This window comes from Zea mays, chromosome 4 (genome assembly GCF_902167145.1).
Source record: "Zea mays cultivar B73 chromosome 4, Zm-B73-REFERENCE-NAM-5.0, whole genome shotgun sequence".
Classification (NCBI taxonomy): Eukaryota; Viridiplantae; Streptophyta; class Magnoliopsida; order Poales; family Poaceae; genus Zea; species Zea mays.
This window is the reverse complement of record NC_050099.1, coordinates 14,787,124-14,810,266: the sequence shown is the minus strand read 5'-3', so window position 1 is coordinate 14,810,266 and position 23,143 is coordinate 14,787,124. Positions and strand designations below refer to the sequence as shown.

General features: G+C 41.6%; 1 long non-coding RNA gene across 1 annotated transcript; it reads left to right on the top strand.

Annotated features, from left to right (window-relative positions):
• Positions 1–1,379: 1,379 nt before the first annotated feature.
• LOC103655119 (uncharacterized) lies at positions 1,380–2,770 on the top strand. The gene is made up of 5 exons (XR_004857675.1): positions 1,380–1,427; positions 1,636–1,781; positions 1,867–2,208; positions 2,296–2,459; positions 2,614–2,770. It is a non-coding gene; the product is annotated as an uncharacterized lncRNA (long non-coding RNA).
• Positions 2,771–23,143: the final 20,373 nt, after the last annotated feature.

The window sequence follows — 23,143 nt, the reverse complement described above, 5'->3', positions numbered from 1 at the left end:
ATTAGATTTGCCATTTTGTCACCTCTGGTATGTGATCTCTTACATTTGCTCATTTTCCCCTTACCAGTCGCTCATCGCTTTCTATGCCACGGTCTGAGAACTTACATTTGCTTGTTTTTCCCTTTCCAGTCACTCATCGCTTTCTATGTCACAGTCTGAGAATGAATACATACTTGAAAACAACAATGAGTTCTTCCATTCTCTTGATGCTTGAATTATTCACTGTTATATATAGATTTTTTGAGTGAGGCATCGATGACAAATATGAGAATTACTACTGCTCTCCATTTTCCTCACCCCTTTGATCTCTGTCTGTAGATACCAGCCATCATATTCTGTTGCAGCTTCTTCGTGTCCGTTGTCCTAGAGAATTTTGATTATTTAGGACTCGAAACAAGTGGCTTCAACAAAGCCAATGTTATCTGCGTCATTTTATCGAAGCCATTTGTTTCGAGTCATAAATAGTTAAAATTCTCCGTTGTCATGCAGGTCCAAAACCCAACAATTTACAAAGGCATACTGCATAGTCTTTCCTTCACTCACCCATCTATGGAACTGCCTGCCTGTGATGCAGGAGATCAAGTAGAACAACCACGCCTCAAAGTCCCACCTCACAGTCGACGCGACGCTCTGGGTCATCTTCGGCATCGCCGTCTTCGTCCTCCCAAGCTAGATGCATGACCGGATGTACCATCTCGCCATAGTCATCGGCGCCGCCAACGTGCTTGTCATGGTATAAAATGCAGGTGCCTAGCTAGCACGCCACACTACATGTCCAATCCTGCCAGTTTCGTGTGCTCACAATCTCACATTGCATGAGCAGGTCATGATAGTTGGTCCTTTGTCTATGGCTTCCTTAGCTTTCTGGACAAGATCTCTTGCGGAATCGTCCTATTTGTCTTGGAATTGTACGAAGGTAAGTGATTCGAGATCGACAAAAATGTTCGAAATTTTGTGTTTTTTCTATTGGGAAGGCTGCAACTGATCGGGCGGGCGCAACACATCCTTCTTCCGCTGCAGACACAAATGAGATGCAGTGAGACGAGGGGACACCGTGAGCAGGTACGAGATGGGCCTGATCCCCTCCTACTTCACCGTCCTCTCCTTGGTGGTCACATCCATTCTGAGGCTATAGGTCACCACTCCGAGAGCCACTGCAATGGAAGCCCCACTGCTTGTCTCACAAACTGAAGAAACCGGTGTCTATAAAATGCATAGATAAAATGGGGTTGCACTGTTGTATATTGGCTAGATAGAGATTTTAGATGATCTGAATCTAACTGTTTTCACTACATTAAGTTCTGAATCTAACTGTTTTCACTACATTATTGTTGTTTACCTTCGCATTTGGTTTAAAAAATGCTGGCGATATCTACTGCGTTTGATGTTGTTGAGCGGACCTCAAAGGACAATAACAAGACACTACAGTAAGTATTTATTCTATTGTTCTAATTCATGGGAAATAAATTCAGCTTAGCCAATATGACAATAGACTAAATATGTATATGTCTTTCGTTCACTTTCCAAGGTGTAATTTGTAAATGAATGATCATTCAGACATAAAAAATATGGCAAGTAATGGAATGAAGCAAGTTTCAGCTGTTGCTAACACACATTATTGATTCATTGTTGCAGGCGTACCTCGAATACCACCAGATGCCTCAACCTAGGCTCCTACAACTACCTTGGCTTTGCTGCAGCAGATGAGTACTGCACACCACGTGTTATTGAGTCTCTCAAGAAATACTCAGCAAGTACCTGCAGTGTTCGTGTCGATGGCGGTAGGATACATTATCAACATGCTTATATGTTTACAACTTTTTAAGAACAAAAACTACTAAACTAATCCCTTTCATCTCGTATTAGGTACGACCAAGCTTCACAATGAGCTGGAGGAGTTGCCTGCGCGTTTTGTTGGAAAGCCTGCTGCTATCCTATTTGGCATGTGTTATGTTACAAACTCTGCCATCATTCCATGCCTAATTGGAAAGGTTTGATCAACTGCTTATATGTTATGTATACATTTAACTAAAAATGTGGCTAAACTGAAGTAATCATTATTATATATAAATTGAGGGAATGATTGTTTATTTTACCTTTTTGCAACATTCGAGAGTGGACTGATAATTAGTGACTCTCTGAATCATAACTTAATTGTCAATGGCGCAAGAGGATCCGATGCAACTGTTAGGGTTTTCCAGCATAACTGTAAGTTGTTGTGAATTTCAATAATACAGATCAGCATTTGATCTCTCCTGTTCATAATGACTTACCATGGCAAATGTAATCTTACAGCCCCTGCTCATTTGGAAGAGGTCCTGAGAGAGCAGATAGCTGGTGGTCAACCACGGACACACAGACCATGAAAGAATATCATTGTCATTGTTGAGGGTATCTATAGCATGGAAGGGGAGCTGTGTAAACTCCCTGAGATTATAGATGTCTCCAAGAAATACAAGGTCTTGAGAATTTTATTGTAATTAAGTTTGGCACATAAATTATTCTTTTTTGCTTCTCAGTCCATTGATAACCTTAACTGAGTGCAAAAAAGAGGGCTGGCCCTCAGGCCACCCATAACAGTCATATTCATTTACTCCTTGTTCTGTCAAACAGGCCTACACATATCTGGATGAGGCCCATAGCATTGGTGCTGTTGGGTAGTCTGGCCGCGGTGTTTGTGAGCTCCTTGGGGTTGACCCAGCTGATGTAGATATAATGATGGGTACTTTTACCAAGTCTTTTGGATCATGTGGTGGATATATTGCCACATCAAAGGTGCATACTACTGAAAGTGACTGTATTACACTATAGCACTTGGTAAGATTGCATTGAAGATTTGCTGATTCTTTTCACTATAACTTTCAGGAGATAATTCAGCACCTTAAACATAGTTGTCCGCCCCATCTGTATGCTACTTCCATGTCGCCACCAGGAGTCCAACATGTTATTTCTGCTATTAAAGTTATCCTTGGGGAGGATGGCTCCAACAGAGGTACTAAACCAGTTTCTTTAACACTTTTTGCCCTTTTCATTTGCAGCTGTGTTAATGTTCGATTAAATAATTCTTTTTTCCTTGTGATGTACTAAAGGTGCCCAAAAACTTGCTCGCGGATGTTCGATTAAATAATTCTTTTTTCCTTGTGATGTACTGAAGGTGCCCAAAAACTTGCTCGCATCCGGCTAAGATTTCTTCAGGTCAGAGCTCAAGAAGATGGGTTTTGAGGTTCTTGGTGACAATGACTCTCCTGTCATGCCCATAATGCTCTACAATCCGGCTAAGATTCCTGCATTCTCTAGGGAGTGCCTTAGACAAAAGGTTAGTAGTAGAGTTTGTCAGAATATTCTGAAGATCCAAATAGCACTATGCTTTTGGTATACTTTTAAAAAAAATACTTTGTTTGAGAATTGTGGTGCTAATAGAAATCTGCATGTAGTCCATATCCATCATTATTTGCACCCACTAGTTTCATTCTTCCTATCTGTCATGGTACTTATAAGATACTTATCGTTCAAGTTGTTGTTGTTATTGTTGTGTTTCCTGTGACACCTCTTCTTGCTAGGGCACGCATATGCATTTCTGCTTCACATACTAGGGAGGACCTGAATAAAGCCCTTGATGTGAGTGTTATAAATACTTCATTTTTATTCTAGGAGTCATAAATAAAGCCGAGCTGATGTGTTTCTTGTCTGTGCAACCCACTCTCAGGTTATCAGCAGAGTTGGCGACCTTGTGGGCATCAAATATTCCATGCAGAACCACCAAAGATTGCTGGAGCTGGTCATGATAAGTTGGAGTAGGAATCAACCCTTAGTTGCCCCATGAGTGATTGAAGTTGTTAGAATCCCTTGGAGTTGTCAACAAATCATTATGGAAAGAAGCACATATTGAGTCATTTCATTTGGATCTTGACATACACAAGAGTCCAGGATCCATCATATTAAGTTGACTACTGTTTGTTGATTGTACAACTATTCTTCCAATTGTGTATAGCTGGTTGAAATTCAGTTGTTCTGTTGTTAATCCATTCCCAATATGTAATACAATTAGAGGCAATATAAACTTCGAGTAGAACATTACTGAGTTTCCCTTGCAGATCACTGACGACTATTGCTCTCTTGCTTTCATGTATTTTTTTACCTTTTGACATGGGATTAGTAGTTGTCTCTCTACACTTTATATGAAGATAAGAATTATTTTTTATTCAGTGAATGTTATATGCGACCACTGATAATGTTTATGGGTAGAAGTAAGACAGTAAGAGTCATATATGATCCTGTCAAAAATATGATTAGTCACTAACGACTATTGGTCTCTTGCTTTCATGTATTTTTTTACCTTTTGACATGGGATTAGTAGATGTCTCTCTACACTTTATATGAAGATAAGAATTATTTTTTATTCAGTGAATGTTATATGCGACCACTGACAATGTTTATGGGTAGAAGTAAGACAGTAAGAGTCATATATGATCATGTCAAAAATATGATTAGTTAATATGATAGCGCTCACCGTCCATCTACTGTGATTGTAGCAGTTGAATGCAAGTAGTATAAGGTTGTCTCCAGTAGCTGCTCTATATCATCCTCTATTTTAAACTAGGTAGGTGCCCGTGCGATGCCACGGAACATAAATTGCGAACCTCCAATGGACTTCATTTGAGACAAGTGATGCCCAAGAAAATAGGGGTAAACTGACACAACTATCACTTGCATTACTTGCCCTATGCGCGAAAGAATCTGACACAGCTATCACCCATGAAGATTTCCGATTAACTTGTGGAATCGGACTTCATTTGAGACAAGACAACAATACCAGTGTTGAGCTTGTCACTCGGCCATGGCACACACGAGAACACGGGATGATCAAGTAAGAACTGAACAGAATGCACTAATACAAAAGGTTGGCTTGTGTTCGCTTCCTTGCTCCACAGGAAGCATAGCTGATATACAAATCGAGATTTATGTTCCGTGGCATCGCACGGGCACCTACCTAGTATAAAACAAAGGGGAGAAAGGAAATTTTGATAAAGTCATTCCTTTCTTCCATATTTAAACAATAGGGAGAATAATAAATAATAATAACAAATAAATAATTTTAGTGCAAGTAATAGAAGAAGTAGAATTTGGTTTGATGTTTGAAACCTAGAAATTAAAACCAGAATTCGAATTTAGTTTGAATTTTTGATTTGGAAATAAAACAAAAATTATAAAAGAAAAATAAAACAAAAATGGAAAACGCACATGGGCTGATTTCTTCACTGGCTCGGCCCAACTCCGGTCTTCTTCGGCCGCGTGGGCCTAAACCTATGCCGAGCCCATATTCTCTCTGTATCACGCGCGTTACAGCCCATGCGTCTCTGCTTAATGGGGCCCACTGCCCAGGCCCCTCTGGTCACGCGCGAGCACTGACTCGTGGGGTCCATTGAACACACCGTCTTCCTCCATGGACTTGGGCAATCAGGCGCGGTGCTCGCGGAGCTCCATAACCGATCCCTGACCATGCACACGCCATATCCGTCTGGATCGTTGAGATTGGGCACCAACGGCATATAAAAGGAAACCCTGGGGCATCTCCTTCCGGCCATGGGTTCATACGGAAGCTTCCCCCAACCATGCGAACCGAGAGGAGAGAGAATGGGGTGGCACACTGCCCTCACCTCGCCTACGACGTGTTTGGATCAGAAGACGGTTAGGGGTAACCCCTGGCTCGGCATGCCATTCAACGCCAATAAGCGCCTCGGGGTCTCCAGCGATTGTGTGACCATCATGGGAGCTTGCTGCTCGTGGCAGGTGGCGAGGCAACGTCGCAGCTCCATCCTCGTCACACCCGCGGTGAGGCCCTTTTCCCTCTCATCTCTACGGTGTGCGCCACATTTGATTACTGGGTCGCTGGCCATGGCGGGTCACTGGAACACCATGGGGTGTTCGCCGGCCATGGAGCCGCCATAGGACGTAGGCGCCGCTGCCTGGGCGCTTGCAGGAGGAAGAAAGCGCGTGCACCGTTGTGTCCTCAACCAATGGCTGAATTAGAAATGCCAACTATGGCGCACTGTCCACCGATTTGATAATGGGTGGTGCAGATTAAATGTAGGATATCGGTTCGGGTAGTTGATCGATTTAATCTGAGTTGTCCATATCCGATCGCACGACCATGAATAAATGGTACCCCTTCGGCCAGGAAATACTTAAAAGAGCCCTCAGGTTTCTAATAAACTAACCCACAGTCCACACTGTGGGGAATCCTGAGTCTTGGGGAGATTTGCGAGCTAGCCCCTAGTCTTTTAGTTATTAATGCGCCCAGTCCCGAGGGTGATAAAAATAGAAAAAATACTTAGAGAAATTGATTTTTAGTGCATAAATAAATCCAAAAATTCAATAAATTCATATTAAATCTTTTTGGGTCCATTTCAGTGGTATTAATTTTGTATTAATATTGTCTACCAACTAGTAACATTGTTTAGCCATGAAACTTGAATTAAAATTGTTCATTCGAATTAATCTGTTCTAGGTACTCAATAACTCTAGAAATTCATAACTCAATAATCCTAACTCCGTTTTGATCCATTCTAGTTGCATTAGTCTCACAATAATATTTATTATCATCTTGTAACTTTGTTTTGTCATGAAATATAGGTTAAAATGTTGCACTTAGTCTATCCTATACTTAACCACGTGGATCTTCCGAATACCATAACTTCTTAACTGTAACTCCGGATTTAGCGGTCCTCGATCCCACAATCTCGTAGTGACGCATAGATTATTAGTACTCAGTTTATTCTTATGTTTGGTGTGATGTTAATTTTGCCTATACCATGTTTGTCAGCATTGCTACGTTTAGTAGTGAGAACACGTGTCATCTGAAGAGCAAGTTGGTACCTGGAATCTCAAGTGCCAGGCAAGTTGTGCCCTTGATCACTTCTTTTACCCAGTCATGTTCTGATTAATCATAATGATCTGCATAGGTTAATTTTGATGGGACCCAATATGTTACCCTAGTTTGACTATCTTTATGCCTTGTTTACCACTGAACTTTTTGGGTAGTACTTGCTAGTGCTATATGTGGATTTGGGCATTGAGATACACATTATTCATACTTTTTTTATCAGTTGTTATTTACTGTTCATGGTAAGATCATTATGTTAATTGTAACATGGAGCGACCACCCAGGAAAACAGTGCTACCTCAAGGGTAGTATGGGATGCCCTTGGCTGATTAACTAGGAAAGATAGTGGATGACTACCTTAGCCGAATGGGGCAAGGGCAGAAGGGGAGTGGTCAGTGTAGGGAGGTCCTTGGGTTGATTTTGCTGCGATGGCGGTCAGGCGAGGGATCCCTGCATTGGAGCTTTCTATAAACTGTAGCTAGTTTCTGAAGCTAGTGGAACTTTGTAAAGGCCTCGTAGTGTTACCCTGCCTCGCTTCCTTGGTAGAGGTGTATGGGGCCCGTACAACCCCATGGCAGATGGGTAACATGACTTGTGGGTAAAGATGCGCAACCTCTGCAGAGTGTAAAACTGGTATACTAGCCGTGCTCACGGTCATGAGCAGCTCGGACCCTCACATGATTAATTTATGGAACTAAATTCAATTTGTCATATGCATTGCATCGCAGGTGATGTTGTTAACTTTGTTCTACTACTTAATTGGGTTGGTATTTACTTGTACTTAGTAATTGCTAATAAAATTTTGACCAACTTTAAAAGCAATGCTCAGCTCTAACCATCCTCTTTGGTAAGCCTTACACTTCACGTGAACTCCCACCTTTGGCGAGTTCATACACATTATTCCCCACAACTTGTTGAGCTATGCACATATGTGAGCTCACTCTTGCTGTCTCACACCCACAGGTCAAGAACAGGTACCGCAGGATGAGGCGCATGGAGGATGCTGTGACGAGTTCGTGAGAGGTCTAGGTCGTCGTCTCCCAGTCAACTTTGGGTTGCTAGACCGTTGTCTCCTTATAATGTATTTATTTATTTATTTTGTACAGAACTCCTATTATATAGTAAAGATGTGACATTCGATCATGTGCCATGATTCATCATATGTGTGAGACTCGGTCCCAGCACACCTGGTGATTATGTTCGCGCCCAGGTCTTGGTGCCCTGAAACCCGGGTGTGACAGGGATACATCATGGGCCTCGACAGAAGGTAACTGAAGCTGGCTTAAACTCCCATGCACCGAATTAGGGAGGCCAACTAAATGTCGCAAGACTTGGTTCACGCATGCAGATGTGTGCGAGCTTCGCGGACACTGTCACATGAACCTTCGGCTTTGAGATGAAGGTGTACACGACATGAAGGGCGCGATCTGGGAGAAGGATGAACCAATTCCGAAGCTACGGATGAAGAAGCTTCGGCTTAGCGCAAGGGCGGTGATGGAGAATGGAATCAACCTAAAGGGGAATATACTGCCAAGTCCTCGACTGATTACTCCTTGTATTCACTCACACGTCACACTTGGATTCTTACCTTCTGTCAAGCCGAAGGTACAAATGTAATTCAATATTGTTAATGTTTATTCATGATTATTCAATAAGAATATGAATAATCTAATGATTTAAGATAAATATGTAACTTTTGCTTCTGGTTTCCATTACATATTGAGATGATGAAGGTATGCCCTTCATGACCTTCATCTGAAGATCATTATATCCTGAGGGAGATAATGCTTCGAAGGACGAAGGCCTTTAACCATTAATATTTGTGTTTCCTTGTTCTTAACTCATAGCACAAGTCCCCAACATTGGCGCCCACCTCCGAGGAACTCATTCGACCACCTTCGGCAAGCTGTGACCTTCGTCATGCCGCCGAAGAAATCTTCAGCGCTAGGGGCTGCATTGCAGCCACTGGACGTCAACTAAGAAACACTACGCGAAGCTAGAAGCCAAAAAAGGAAGGCTACAAGTCCAACGCCTTAGGAGGAGGAGTTGGACCAAGAAATCAGGGACCTCGAAGCAATCCATCAACAGGTCCAGAGGAAGAAGGAGAAGATGATTCATCTTGCCGATCTTCAGAAGAAGATCGATGAGGCCGCTAAGGAAATGCGTCATCTCACCCAAGATGACCAGGACCGAAGACCTCAACGCAGAGAGCTTCGTCAGGACAATTCCTACGATGATGACAAATGGTATGATGATTTCCATCATGGAAATTTTGCTTTTGATGATGCTTCTCCTCTATAAGCAGAACTACAGGCTACCCCATGGCCCCCATCATACAAACTACCCTAGCTCCCTATGTATGATGGGCATTCAGACCCGAAGCAGTTACTAATGAGCTACGACGCAACCATATCTTCATATGGGGGCAACACTGCAGTCATGGCGAAATCCTTTGTCATGGCAGTCAAGAATGTCGCACAAACTTGGTACACTTCTCTTTGGCCAGGAACAATCACATCATGGCAGAAGTTGAAGGATATGCTGATCACCTGTTTCCAAGGATTTCAGACGAAGCCGGTCATTGCTTAGGCTCTGTTCCAATGCACGCAGGACCACGAGGAATACCTTCACGTGTATGTCCGGAGGTTCTTGCGTCTAAGAGCACAAGCGCCCACAGTGCCCAATGAAATTGTCATTGAGGCCATGATCAAAGGGCTTCGGCCAGGACCTACGACTCAATACTTTGCCAGGAAACCCCCTCAGACCCTGGAGAAGCTTCTTCAGAAGATGGATGAGTACATCCAGGCTGATAATGATTTCCGCCAGAGAAGGGAAGAAGCCTATAGGTTTTCTGAGATGACTAGGGGCTTTGGGGGAAGAATCCATCCTAGGCATGTTAGATCAATCCATAACTCCAGCTAGAGTGATGACAGAGGAAACCAGCTTCAAAGGCCACAACACAGCTCACAATCCTCAGGGCAACAACAAAGCTCTTTCAGGCCAACAGCCCCAAGGGGCAGAGGCTTCGGAGGAAGGTATGGGGATCAACCCAGAAAGCTCTATTGCTTATTCTGTGGTGAAGACAAGGGCCACACTACAAGAACATGCCAGGTCACCATTCAGAAGCAAAAGGAGATTGCCGAAGCAGAGCTGCAGCAGAATCAGCCGAAGCAGGTCTTACATACTGCTTCATGCTACTCTCCCTATATACCAGAATACGTGGGTAATCAACCTGCGGCTTCTGTTGCTTTGGCAAGCCATTCACAAGCTTCCTGGCCCTAGCTCCCATTACCACCACCATTGCCACCTACTCACACCCGAAGCCAGCAGCCAGAAGGGCACCAGCACGCCCAACAGCAGCGCGACTTCAGGGAGGAGTCCGAAGCTCGTACAGTCAATAGCATTGTACCAGAATCAAAGCATATATACTGAGGAATATCCTACTTTTGATGTACCTTTATCTTTTATGCCATTTTATTTTTTGTACGAGAAACAAGTAATGAAGGACTTAATTTCAATTTTTTGTAATAATTGTGCCTACAACAGAGTAAAATATATCTTCCTCATGGACTTTCGAAGCTCGAAAGACGTTTCTAAGAAAGCGGAGTAAATTATGAAGCTCATAACTCGTTCCTAAATGAATGCAGAGCCAAAACTTATGCTCTGAAGCTGCAAAAGTTGTTCCCAAAGGAGCGCAGCGTAAGTTTTCTGCTCAAAAGTCATTCCTAAAGGAATGCAGAGCCAAAAATTATGATCCAAAGCTGCAAAAGTCGTTCCTAACGGAACGCAGCGTAAGTTTTCTGCTGAAAAGTCGTTCCTAAAGGAATGCAGAGCCAAATACCACCAAAATATAAGGTGAAGAAGCTCAAAAGTCGTTCCTAAGGGGATGCAGAGCTTAAATGCCACCGAAATAGAAGGTGAAGAAGCTCAAAAGTCGTTCCTAAGGGAATGTAGAGCTTAAAGACTCAAAAGACATTCCTAAGGGGATGCAGAGTCTTGTGTATTCTAGTGTGGGCGCGCGTGTGTGTGTCTTCGGCATCACCATCATTTTGCATCATGTCATCATATCATTTCGCATAACATTACATCATACATCATATCGCATCAACGGCACAAAGATTGGATACAAAGCAAATCTTCGGCAATATTTTGTTAAAATGGAAATGTCCCAAGGCACGAAGTAAACTTCAGGAAATACAGTTTTATCAGACTTGCCATAGAAGGGGCTTCTTTCTTTACGAAGCATGAAAAGAAGGGAAGGTGTTTTTTCGCCGAAGGCTAAAAAACGGTATGTGTGTAAATTTCATGCATCGTAAACAAATATATTACAGTAATTTACATGTCTCAGTAATTGTTCTATACATCAAATATTACAAAGTATTATTACAATAAAGTCTATTCTTCCCTAAGGATTTTTTTCCACGGCTTCGTTCAATAACTTGTCGACAACCTCGTCGATAATAGAGTTAGCAATGCTTATTGCATCTAGTGCTTCCTTCATGTCCGGATCAGCCAGGGGGTTGTACGGCTCCGGCAGCGGTGACAGTTCAGCTATAGTAGGTAAACTATTAGTTTGAAGCCACGAAGTAAGTACCGAAGCTAAAATTCAAAAACAATACCTATGCGCCTTTCGTGCTCAGCAGCTTCTTCAGCTCGCCTAGCTTCTTCTGGGGCGTCATGGGTGTCTTTTTCATTCTTCTTTATAATTTTGTTGGCCAATTCTCGGCCACTGTGCACCTAGACATCAGAATAAAAATTTCCGCCCACCAAAGTTGCTTCGGCTGAAGGGTCTTTTGTGTCGTCTATGGAGAAGGCGGTTTTGACTTGAGCTGTAGCTTTGACGTGATCGCATCCAGCCTTCTCCAGAATAGCTGTGATTCCCCGAGCGTCGGAGAAAGCACAAATATCCCCACGATCGCTCAGGATTTCCTCGAAAGCTTCGGCTTCCCCACTTATCCATTCAATAACGCCATCGGGGTCGCCTCGGATAAAATTTTCCTCAGTGGAATAAGCACTCAATTTGGAAAAGCTAGATTTTAATTTCTTCACGCAATCCAAGGATTTTTAAAATATCTTTCCTTGGATTCGCGAAGCTCCTCAATGTTTTTCTCTAGTTTGGTCTTCCACCATTCACTAATCTCTTGGCTAGCCTTTGCGACCGCACAATTTGCATTGGCTTCGGCAAGTTTTTTCCGAAGATCTTCAACCTCGGCTTTATGAGCTTCGGCCTGGCCATTGTATTTCGCCTCATCTTCTTTCACTTTATTCACCAATGAAGTTAGAATTTTGTCCTTCTCCAGGGCTTCGTTTCTCAGCTGAATTACCTCTGATCGAAGGTTGCCAAGAGCTATCGTGCAGCTTTCATCCTCCGCATTCTTTTGAGCCCTCAGGGCATTGCAAGAATTAAGCCATGCGAAAAAGAAGGATAAATGTTTAGCATGAGAATAAAAACTTTATTCCCAAATTCTTAAACTTTAAGTTTACAATTTCTGTACCTTCAGGCTGTTGTATGCAAGGCTGTCCGCGAGGTAATCCTTTGACATGGCGGAAAAGCCAACCTTGAGCTTTAGAAATCCCATACCTTTAGCCATCTCCCGGCAGACAGATATCTCTTTGTTGTCCGGGAGACAGTATAAGAAATCATCTTCGTCTGTACCATTGAACACCAAGGCCCCTTTTGGGTATTTCAGTTTTTGGGCATAATAATTGGCCTCCACAATCTCCCCTTCAGATAACCTCTTTCCCGAAGCATGACAAATAATAAAATCAAGATTCTCATATAGAGCTTCGGGATCAGGAGATTTAGCTTCTTCGGCTATTTCTTTCTCTGTAGTTATGTCAAACCCTAGAGATTCTTATTCAGCCCCTTCCTCGGTTGCAGCGGGCTTCATCTCAACAGACACTGAAGGCACAGCTTCGGCTTTAGCCTCGGCCGTAGCAGCTTCGGCAATTTTCTTCGCGGGATCAGGAGTTAATGCTTTTGTGGTTTCTATGACAGCGTCTAACACGCTTGCCATTCTCCTTCTCTTGGGAGTTGTGGTAGGAGCCTTTGTAACCTTCGGTAATTCTGCCTCCACCGGTGGGCTCAGAATTTTTGGCAGCATCACTGTTTTTTCCAACTCTGGCTCTTTGGCCACATCATCTTTAGCTTCAGCTGACCCGACTATAGGCATCTTCGGCACTGCAGTCGGTCCTTCGGTTTCAGCCTCAGCGGGAGCAGCTTGATTCGCTTCGACAGTGGAGGAAGTCCCTTCACCAAATTCAGGCACTATGGCTGTTTCAATATATCGTGGCCGGTGGGTCAGAACCTTCATTTTCTTGCCCTTCGGCATAGTAGTGGTGGTCGAAGCGGCAGTTTTTCTCTTTTTTCCTTGCCTTCGCAATGGGTAGCAATAATCAGGGTATACAAAGCCAATGGCATCAAAAACCCTATTCAATCTTTTCTTGCCCCGACCCCCGAAGGCCGAGGATAAAGCATCATCTTCGGCTCTAGTATATGTCCCAAGTAACTCGTCGCTAATAGCCTCAATACTTTTCAGCCAATCGTCATTTAGCTCGTCAAACCGGTCCCTGAATCTGAAGGTATACTTCAATCGAACTAAACCACCTTCGGCGGACCCGACAGCAGTATCCTTTGGCATCTCCCAGCTATCTACAAGTGGCCACACTCTATAGGCTATGTGCTCTTGGATTATGTTTCTTGTGCTAATGAAAGCACAAACATTGCTGAAAGCCTTTTGGCATGCTTCAGCATCATTTTCAATCATCACCTTCAGCCTTTGAAGGCCGAAGCGAGACCAGATGGGGCGCTAGATAATTTCCTTAATATCCTCCCTCTCAATCAGATTATTCTTAACATAAAACCATTCCTTCATCCAGGCTCCGGGCCATCTCTTCCGAAATGTTGGAACTGGGTAGCTTGCATTGGGATGAGCAATAAATCCATAACAACCGAAGTTGTTGTGATATTGTTCTTTGCCAGTAGCCTTTGTCTCATACAAAAGTTCGTGCATATTCCAGAAACACTTTGCACTCGGTTCCAGCCCTTGGCTTCTTATAGCCCAAACAAACATCCCATCCTAATTATAGCTTCGAGAGTAATCTGATGAAGAAAGATCTGGAATATCTTTAACACTTCAACCACAAATTTGCTCAATGGGAACCGAAGGCCTGCCTTCAAAAAGCTTCGGTAAACAACAGCTTCATTTTCCTCAGGAGCAGGGGCGGTGTTGTCTCCTCCAACCCTCACAATAGACATGTCGCGAAAGTATCTTCCTCTCATGGTGTCAATATGACTTTGCTTAATGGTCGACTTTTCGAAGATGGTATGGCTTGGCCGCCAGGGCCGGTCCTCTGAATCTTCATCTCCACTTTCCACATCATAATCATCATTGTCGTCGGAATCTTCAGACAAATCCGTCATTATTTATTTTGTGATCTTTTCTGTGTTTGTCTTTGCCATAGATTCGTAAAACCCAGCAAGAAAAGGGTCTGCAACTTTCTTCTCCTCATACAGCTTCTCCTCCTCGGACATCTTCTTCTCCTCAGTTATCTTCTTCTCCTTAGACATGGAGCAAGCACCTGTCTTTAAGCCGAAGCTCAAAAATCAGGCGAGGACTGATAAGCAAGAGTTAAAATTTTGAGAAAATAACGCAAGCAGCAGAAATGGCGTAACAAATGATGCCGCTGTGCGTTTCTATTTATATGCCTAGCGCTTTGCAACTTGGTGGGCCCCATTTGTCATTGACTTTCGCTATTCTAGCGAAGGGAAGGTGTTTTTTCGGACCTTCGGCTTAAGGCCTTCGTTCACGTCGCAGTCTGAATTCGTTGTTACGAAAACAAATTAATACTGTGAGGGGCTACTGTTGGGGGCCTTCGTCTTCCGAAGGTCCTCAAAAACACGACTAACATGCTTTCCAAGTATAACACTGTCACAGGAACCTTCGGCTTTGAGATGAAGGTGTACACGGCATGAAGGGCGCGATCTGGGAGAAGGATGAACCAATTCCAAAGCTACGAATGAAGAAGCTTCGGCTTAGCGCAAGGGCGGTGATGGAGAATGGAACCGACCTAAAGGGGAATATACTGCCAAGTCCTCGACTGATTACTCCTTGGTCAGTAGTAGGTGCCAAGGACATGGATGTAATTTTACCCAGGTTGCGTCATGTGCCTATAAATAGATGAACAGTAACATCGTATTGTTCATGCTGACTTGTATTCACTCGTACGTCACACTTGGATTCTTACCTTCTGTCAAGCCAAAGGTACAAATGTAATTCAATATCGTTAATGTTTATTCATGATTATTTTATAAGCATATAAATAATCTAATGATTTAAGATAATTAATCGTATTCTTTATATGTAACTTATGCTTCTGCTTTCCATTACATATTGAGATGATGAAGGTATGCCCTTCATGACCTTCGTTTGAAGATCATTATATCCTGAGGGAGATAATGCTTTGAAGGACAAAGGCCTTTAACCATTAACATTTGTGTTGCCTTGTTCTTAACTCATAGCATTTGAGAACAAGTCTCCAACAACACCCTCGTTCATAATGTGTGTGCGTCTAATCTGGACGAATGAAACACGATCCAACGGCCCCGATTGCATAATACCCCTTCGGCTCGGCAGGTTTGCATAAGAGCCCCTGTGCTTTTATGAAACCAACCCACTGTCAATCCCTTTTTAAAGAGTATTGCGCAGAGACCCTGAAATTAGTGAAAACAACCCTGACCTTCTTGGTAATTATGTCCACAGTACAGAATTATTAGGAATACTTAGAATTAAATAAGAAAATGGGGTTTTAGTATAAAAATAAATTCAGAAACTTGTTTAATTCATATTTAATTCATTTTAACTCCAAATTGATACATTCTAGTTGCAGTATATCCATAATAATATTGTTTATCCCCTGGTAACTTTATTTTGTTATGAAACCTAAATTAAAATTATGTACTTAATTTCTTTTGTACCCGACTCCTTAATCTTTAGAAAACCATATCTTTTCAACCGTAACTCCAAATTTAGTGATTCTCAAACCTAGGTTCTCGTTACAACGCATAGATCATTATTATGCAGTTTGTTCTTATGTTTGGTGTGATCTTAATTTTGCATGTATCATGTTTGTTTTTATTGCTACAAATAGCAGTGAGGTTTCGAGAATCTGAAGATCATCCTGGTACTGGGAATTTCGAGTCTCAGGCAAGTTGTGCCCTTGATCACTTTTATTTACCTAATAATGTTCCTGTTAATCACTGTAACATGCTCAGGTTAATTTGATTGGACCTAATAGCTTTCCCTAGCATTGTTTATCCCCCACCTTGCAAACAGATGAATCATTGGGTAGATTTGCTATTGCTCTACCTAGTTTGGGAAACTTATGTTTTACTATGATCATGTTCCAATTATGTTGTTGTTTAAATATTGTTCATGATAAGATCATATTGTTAATTGGAAGATGGAGAACCACCCGGGAAAATAGTGCTACCACAAGGGTGGAATGGGACGCCCTTGGCCAAGTAATTAGGAAAGCTAGGGAGAAATTACCTTACCCGGAAGGGGCAAGCGGGGAGGCGTCGCTGCTAGAGTATATGGAGGCCTCGGGTCGAACTGTCTGTAAAGCTTTTCAGACGAGGGATTCCTATGCTTCCTTTGTCCTGAATCCGTAGCGGGTTTTCTGGAACTAGTGGAACTTTGGAAAGGCCTCGTTGTGCTACCCTACCTCGCTTCCTCGGTAGAGGTGTATGGGGTCCGATCAACCCCGTGGCAAACGGATAACACGACTTGTGGGTAAAGATGCACAACCTATACAGAGTGTAAAACTGGTATATCAGTCATGCTCACGGTCATGAGCGGCTCGAACACTCACATGATTAATTTATGGAACTAAACTTAATCTTTCATGTGCATTGCATTGCGGGTGTTGTTATTAATCTTGATCTCTTATTTAATTGGGTTGGTATCTAATTATACCTAGTAACTGCTAATAAAATTTTGACCAACTTTAAAAGCAATGCTCAGCTTTAATCATCCTCTTTGGTAAGCCTTACACTTCACATGGGCTCCCAACTTTGGTGAGTTCATGCACATTATTCCCCACAACTTGTTGAGCGATGAACGTATGTGAGCTCACCCTTGCTGTTCTCACATCCCCCCAGGTCAAGGATAGGTACCACAGGATGAGGCGCGTGAAAGATGCTGTGATGAGTTCGTGAGTGGTCTAGGCCGTCGTCTCCTAGTAAACTATGGTTGCTTGATCATTGTCTTCGTATGATGTAATTATTTAACTATTTTGTATAGAACCTCGTTATATATTAATGATGTGGCATTCATTTCTGTACCATGAGTCATCATATGTGTGAGACTTGATCCTAGCACACTTGTGTGAGACTTGATCCATCCCTGAAGAATTGTGAGAAGAAGATGTAGAGAATGGAGCTAGGCCGATCGATTTTCACTCGATTTCTCAGCAGGCGACTTTGGTCCCTGGAAATCTGCGGAGGCAAAATCGAAGGTATGATTCCAAATCGCTCCATCTGTCAGAATTTGGTGATAATGGAGAATGCTTGAACCTGAATCAGGGAAGTAGAGCATGTAATGGTGATTCCCCGTTTGAAATTGTTGATAAACGTAGTATGAAAACAAAGCATACCCCTGTGATGCTATGATGGAAATCTAGGAGGAATCAAAGCTTAAATCCATGGAGATCAGGTCCCTACATGGATTACGCCTCCTCGGGGAGCTCTAGACTCTTCTAAATTTTGGGTCTCGTAAGGGGCTATTAAGGAAAATTGCAAGGATGTCAATAAAAAATGATGAAGCTAAGGGGCCTAGAGAAAAAACTCCTGAACCAGGTATATTAAGGGATGTGAATGCCGAATCGGCATAGTCTTAATGTTCCTCAAACCCTAAAAATCATAACACCAAATCCCCTCTACTGTGAGCGTCAAAACCACAAATCGAGAGATTCTTTAGGCATTTTTGGGGGAGATCTCAAAAATCTTATGTGACTGTGGTGAAAGCGTGGTGCGTTCCCGTCGTTGATGTGAACATGTAGCCAATAGGAATGGGTCGTCGTGGCGGTGCACGCGGATCTGGCCGCGGATTTGGACGCGAGCACGTTTGGAGGAGAGTTGAGGATGGAGCCATGCAAAATCAAAAAGGAGGTCACAATATAGCAGAGGCGGACATTAGGGAGGAGGTAGAAACCTTGAATCAAGGCAATCCATCTCCCTGGGAAGTTCAAGCGAACAAATCTGAAGAAAAAAGTGAAGGTAGCTGGAAAGGTAATCTCCATCCCATGGAAGAAGATGGTCCCAAAGAGCCTCACATGAAAAAAAGGTAATCCGTAACTTCAACTCTGATAGAGTCGGATGTGCTTTCTGTCATTTTAAGAACCATCTTACTAAGGATTATAGACACCGCTTGCCCTGTGATATCTGCGGTTGTGATGATCATGTCGTGTTTGACTGCAAAAAATGCTTTCCATGGAAATTTGGTCTGGAACTTTGTGTTGCGCAAGTTGAGGATCAAAGTTTGTCTATATTGAAGAAAAATTGGATAGTAGGATGATCAAAGAAAAGTCAAGTACTGCTATTATCACAGTAGTTCAAGGGAATGTTGGGGAAAAACAGATTGAGCTAGAATTCATGAACATGCTAGACAAGAACATGTGGAGATAGTCTGCTAGATCTGTGGGTGATAATAAGTTTGTCATGAGATTTCTAGATCCTAAAATGATAGGGGACCTTGGTTACTTTAGACCCTTGGGCATGAGAACAGCAAAAGCTCCAATCAGAATTCATCCCTGGACCCCTGCAGTTAATGCTAAAGGCTGCCTACAAAAAGGGTGGTTCAGGGTTAGTGGCATCCCAATGGAGCAGAGATCTTTGGTGACCATTGCAAAAGTTGGTGGTCTTGTGAGTGAAGTGGTTGAAATTGAGTGAAGTGGTTGAATATGTGAGAGCTAGAATAGCTTGTAGGGATGTCATTGTTGTTCTAGGAGTTGTGGAAAGCTCTCTAGGATTGTTTTTATATGACTTTTTCTTTGAAAGGGAAATCCACACAGAAGAGGATGAACAAAACATAGAAGTGGTTATTAGAGTTGATGACTCATACCAGAAAGTTGCGAAAAGATCTAAATATGAAGGTAAAATGCAGAAGGAGAAGAAGGTAGATTTGGAAAGTCTTGATGATGGAAACATTAAGCAACACAGTGATCTCGGTAAAAATACTCAAGGTTTTACTTATCAGATGAGAGAGCAGGACAAAAGAAAAAGCAAAGGAAAAGAGGTTGGGGATAGTGATATTAAAGCTAGCAAAATTTATTCTAGTTGCTCCAGTGATGAGAAGAACAAAGTGCATATAACTGATAGTGAGGATGATGACGATAGTGACCTCCTTGGTGAGGACCTCAGGGCAACAAAAAATAGTGGGTCTGGATCCAACAACCATACTATGTGGAATTTGCAAACAAAATCCATAAACAATCTGAACTCCTCTAGTATGAATTAGAAAAAGACTTCAAAATGTTCTGTCATTATTGAAGAATTAGAATCCAATGATAAGGAGGTAGAAAATTCTGAAGAGATTGCAATTGGTACTCAAGGGAGTGTGATTCTGAATGTATCCCAAGAGGAAGGTGATGACCCTTCTAACCAGAGGAAGAAAGCAGATGGCAAGATGAATTATGAAGTAAGGCAGAAATCTATTCCTTCTCCTATTCCGGTGAGAAGGGCCAGTGAGAAACATTTGGGCATTAGAATTGAAGAGAAGAACAGAAGAATGGCTATGAAAATAAACTTGGAAGGTAATACTCATAATCCTAAATCTAAGTTTTCTTGTTTATCTTCTATTGAAATTATTGATATGAGCAAAAAATGGGTGTTAATATGAATAATCAGAATATGGAATCTATTAATCTATTAAAAGAGACGGAATTGGCAAGACAATGCCTGAGCTAGAAAAATGAGATTATGCATGACTAGAAAATGAAGAGTTTGGAGAGATCCAAGACCATGAAGAATCTGAAACATATGACTTCATTTTGGTCCAATCCAAAAAGAAAAAAACGAGATAATAGAAAAGGAATTAAGAAAGGGTATAGAGGAAGGGCACAAGAAAATCATGGCCAAAAGAAAAAAAAGTCAGAAACATTGGGAAACCCCCGTAAAGTGTTGATGACAACAATTCAAATAGAAATGGTTCCAAATGAAAGGCCTCCTTTGGAATTATAGAGGTATCAGGAAAACATGGGTTGCCCCACTTATGAGACACATGATTATTCAATTTAAATTCTAGTTTATTGGCATTCAAGAAACGATGATTGTGGATTGTGATGATTTCATCACAAGGAAGTTGGATCCCTCAGGGGAATATTTATGGCTTTGGTCACCTTCTAAAGGAAAATCGTGAGGCATCCTTGTGGGCTCTAGGATTGATGATATGGATCTAGGATATTTTAAGAAGGGGAAGCATATAACATATTCTTCAGGTGAATTATTGGGATAAATTCCACCTTTGTAAATGCAATCTCATGGTGATCTATGGTCCTACCCAGGAGAGGTGCAAGGATATATTTCTGAAAGAGCTTGATGAATTCTATGAAAAATACAATAAACCCTACATTGTGGGAGGAGATTTTAATATCATCTGTTCTCTTATGAAAAAAATAGAGACCACACCTTACACAAACATTTTGGTCTTTTTAATGACCTAATTCATAAGCATAATTTGGTGGAGATCCACATGGTTACTGGGGGCTTTACTTGGTATAATAATCAGGAAACACCTACTCTAGTGAAGTTGGATAGGGCCTTGATGAGCAGAAGTTGGGAAAATATATTTCCTCTTGCAAAAATTAAGAAACTCCCTAGAAATTTATCAGATCATAATCCTCTTGTTGATTCTGAAATTCTGGCTAAAAGTCCTTAGCCCTCATTCTTTTTTGTTGGTTGGTTATTACATCTAGATTTAAAAAATTGTTGAGAGAATTTGGAGTAAGCCTTGTAGGGCTAAAAGCACTTTAGATAAGATCCAACAAAAACTGAAGTTGTGTAAGCAATATCTAAAAGGCTGGGATTGGAATCATAAAGGTGAGAAAAAGATAAGAAGGGACCAGATTACTTATGAGTTGAAAAAACTAGAAGAAAATGAAGAATCTGACCCACTGAATAATCAACAAATTGAATATAGATGTTCTCTTATGAGAGAAAATTTGATGATGCTTGATGAGGAAGAGTTGTTTTGGAAACAGAGAGCTCATGACAATTGGCTTCTTCATGGAGATGGGAACAATGATTATTTCGTATTGCAAATGGAAGGAAAAGGAAAAACAAAATAATCTTTCTTGAAGAAGGAGATAAAAAATCTTTGGGGTGAGAATATCTCGTTGCATGCCACTCAATTTTATTCGGAGTTGTTTGGTCCCGCTCCTGGAAATATGTTTCAAGTGGACATGGAGGTTTGGGATGGACTTGAGCAGCTGAATGAGCTGGACAATGATGTGCTCTATGATAATTTCTCTGAGAAGGAAATCAAAGAGGCACTATTTCAGATGGAAAAAATAAAGCTGATGGTCCTGACAGCATTCCTGTTGAGTTCTATCAAGTCTGTTGGGACATTGTTAAAGAAGATATTGTCAATCTCTTTCATGATTTTCATGTTGGGCATTTAGAAGTTAGCAGACTTAATTATGGCATCATAACTTTGCTTCCTAAAATTAAAGAGGCCACTAAAATCCAGTAATACAGACCCATCTGCCTTCTGAATTGCCTCTATAAGTTGATTACTAAGGTCTTAACTATAAGAATTGAACCTTATGCTCAGAAATAGATCAGTGAGCATCAAACTGCTTTTATCAAAGGCAGGAACATAATGGCTGGTGTGATGATTCTCCACGAGATCATCCATGAGACTAAAAAAGGAAAGAAACTAGGATTATTCTAAAGTTGGATTTTGAGAAGGCATATGATAAAGTCAATTGGGATTTTTTATTCCTTTGCCTTCAAAATAGGGGTTTCGGCAACAAATGGCTAATGTGGATGCATATGGTGATCGAGGGTGGCACTGTTATTGTGAGAATCAATAATCAAATTGGTAAATATATTAAAAGCTACAAAGGTGTGAGATAGGGACACCCACTTTCGCCTATTCTTTTCAATTTTGTGGTTGATAGCCTTGCTAGAATGATGGACAAAGCATGCGAAAATGGTGTTTTAAAAGGCTTGGGTAGACATATGATCCCCAATGGGGTAATCTTGTTACAATATGCCGATGATACTATCATTTGCTTGGACAATGATCTATCCAAAGCTAGAAACCTAAAAATGTTGTTGTACATCTATGAAATGATGGCAAGCTTGAAGATCAATTTTATGAAGAGTGAAATTTTTTGACCAATGGGGATGATGATATTAAAATGAAATATGCTAACCTCTTTGATTGCCAAATTGGCACTTTCCCAATGATGTATCTTGGGGTTCCTGTTAGCCCTTACCGCCTGCGAATTGCAGATTGGATAATACTTGAAGAGAAATTTGATAAAAGGCTTGATAGCTGGAAGGGGAGTTCTTTGTCCATTGCTGGGAGGATTACTTTGATTAATGCTTGTTTATCCAACTCTCCAATTTATCATATGTCGATGTATCTTCTTCCTAACACCACTATTAAAAAATTGGAAAAAAAGAAAGAAATTCCTTTGGCAAGGTGGGGGAGATAGAAAAAATACCATCTTGTTAATTGGGATAGAACTTGTGCTAACAGAAAGAAAGGTGGACTTGGAATCAAGGATTTGAGAGTGATGAATATTTGTTTAATGTGTAAATGGTGGTGGAAGCTTGAATATGAAAAAGGGACTTGGCAAGAGATTATGAACAAGAAGTATATTCATGGGAACAATATTATGAATGTTGGCCCCAAGACTTTTGACTCTCATGTCTAGCATGACTTGTTGAAAATCAGAATGTACTATGCCATTGGGAGGCAGGTTATCACCCGGTCTGGTGACAAAACTAGATTTTGGGAAGACACTTGGATTGATGAGATACCTTTTGCTAGGTCTGAACCAGACCTATTGACATGTGCAATGATAAATATATTCTCGTTGAGACTGTCAGGGAGAGGGATCGTCAGCTTGATTTTAGAAGGTGGTTAAGGGATGATGATAGAAGTAATTGGGACAAAATCCTGGAGAATCTTCAGGCTTTTGAGTTTCAAGAATTAGGAGATTGTGTCTCCTGGAAATGGGAAAAAACGA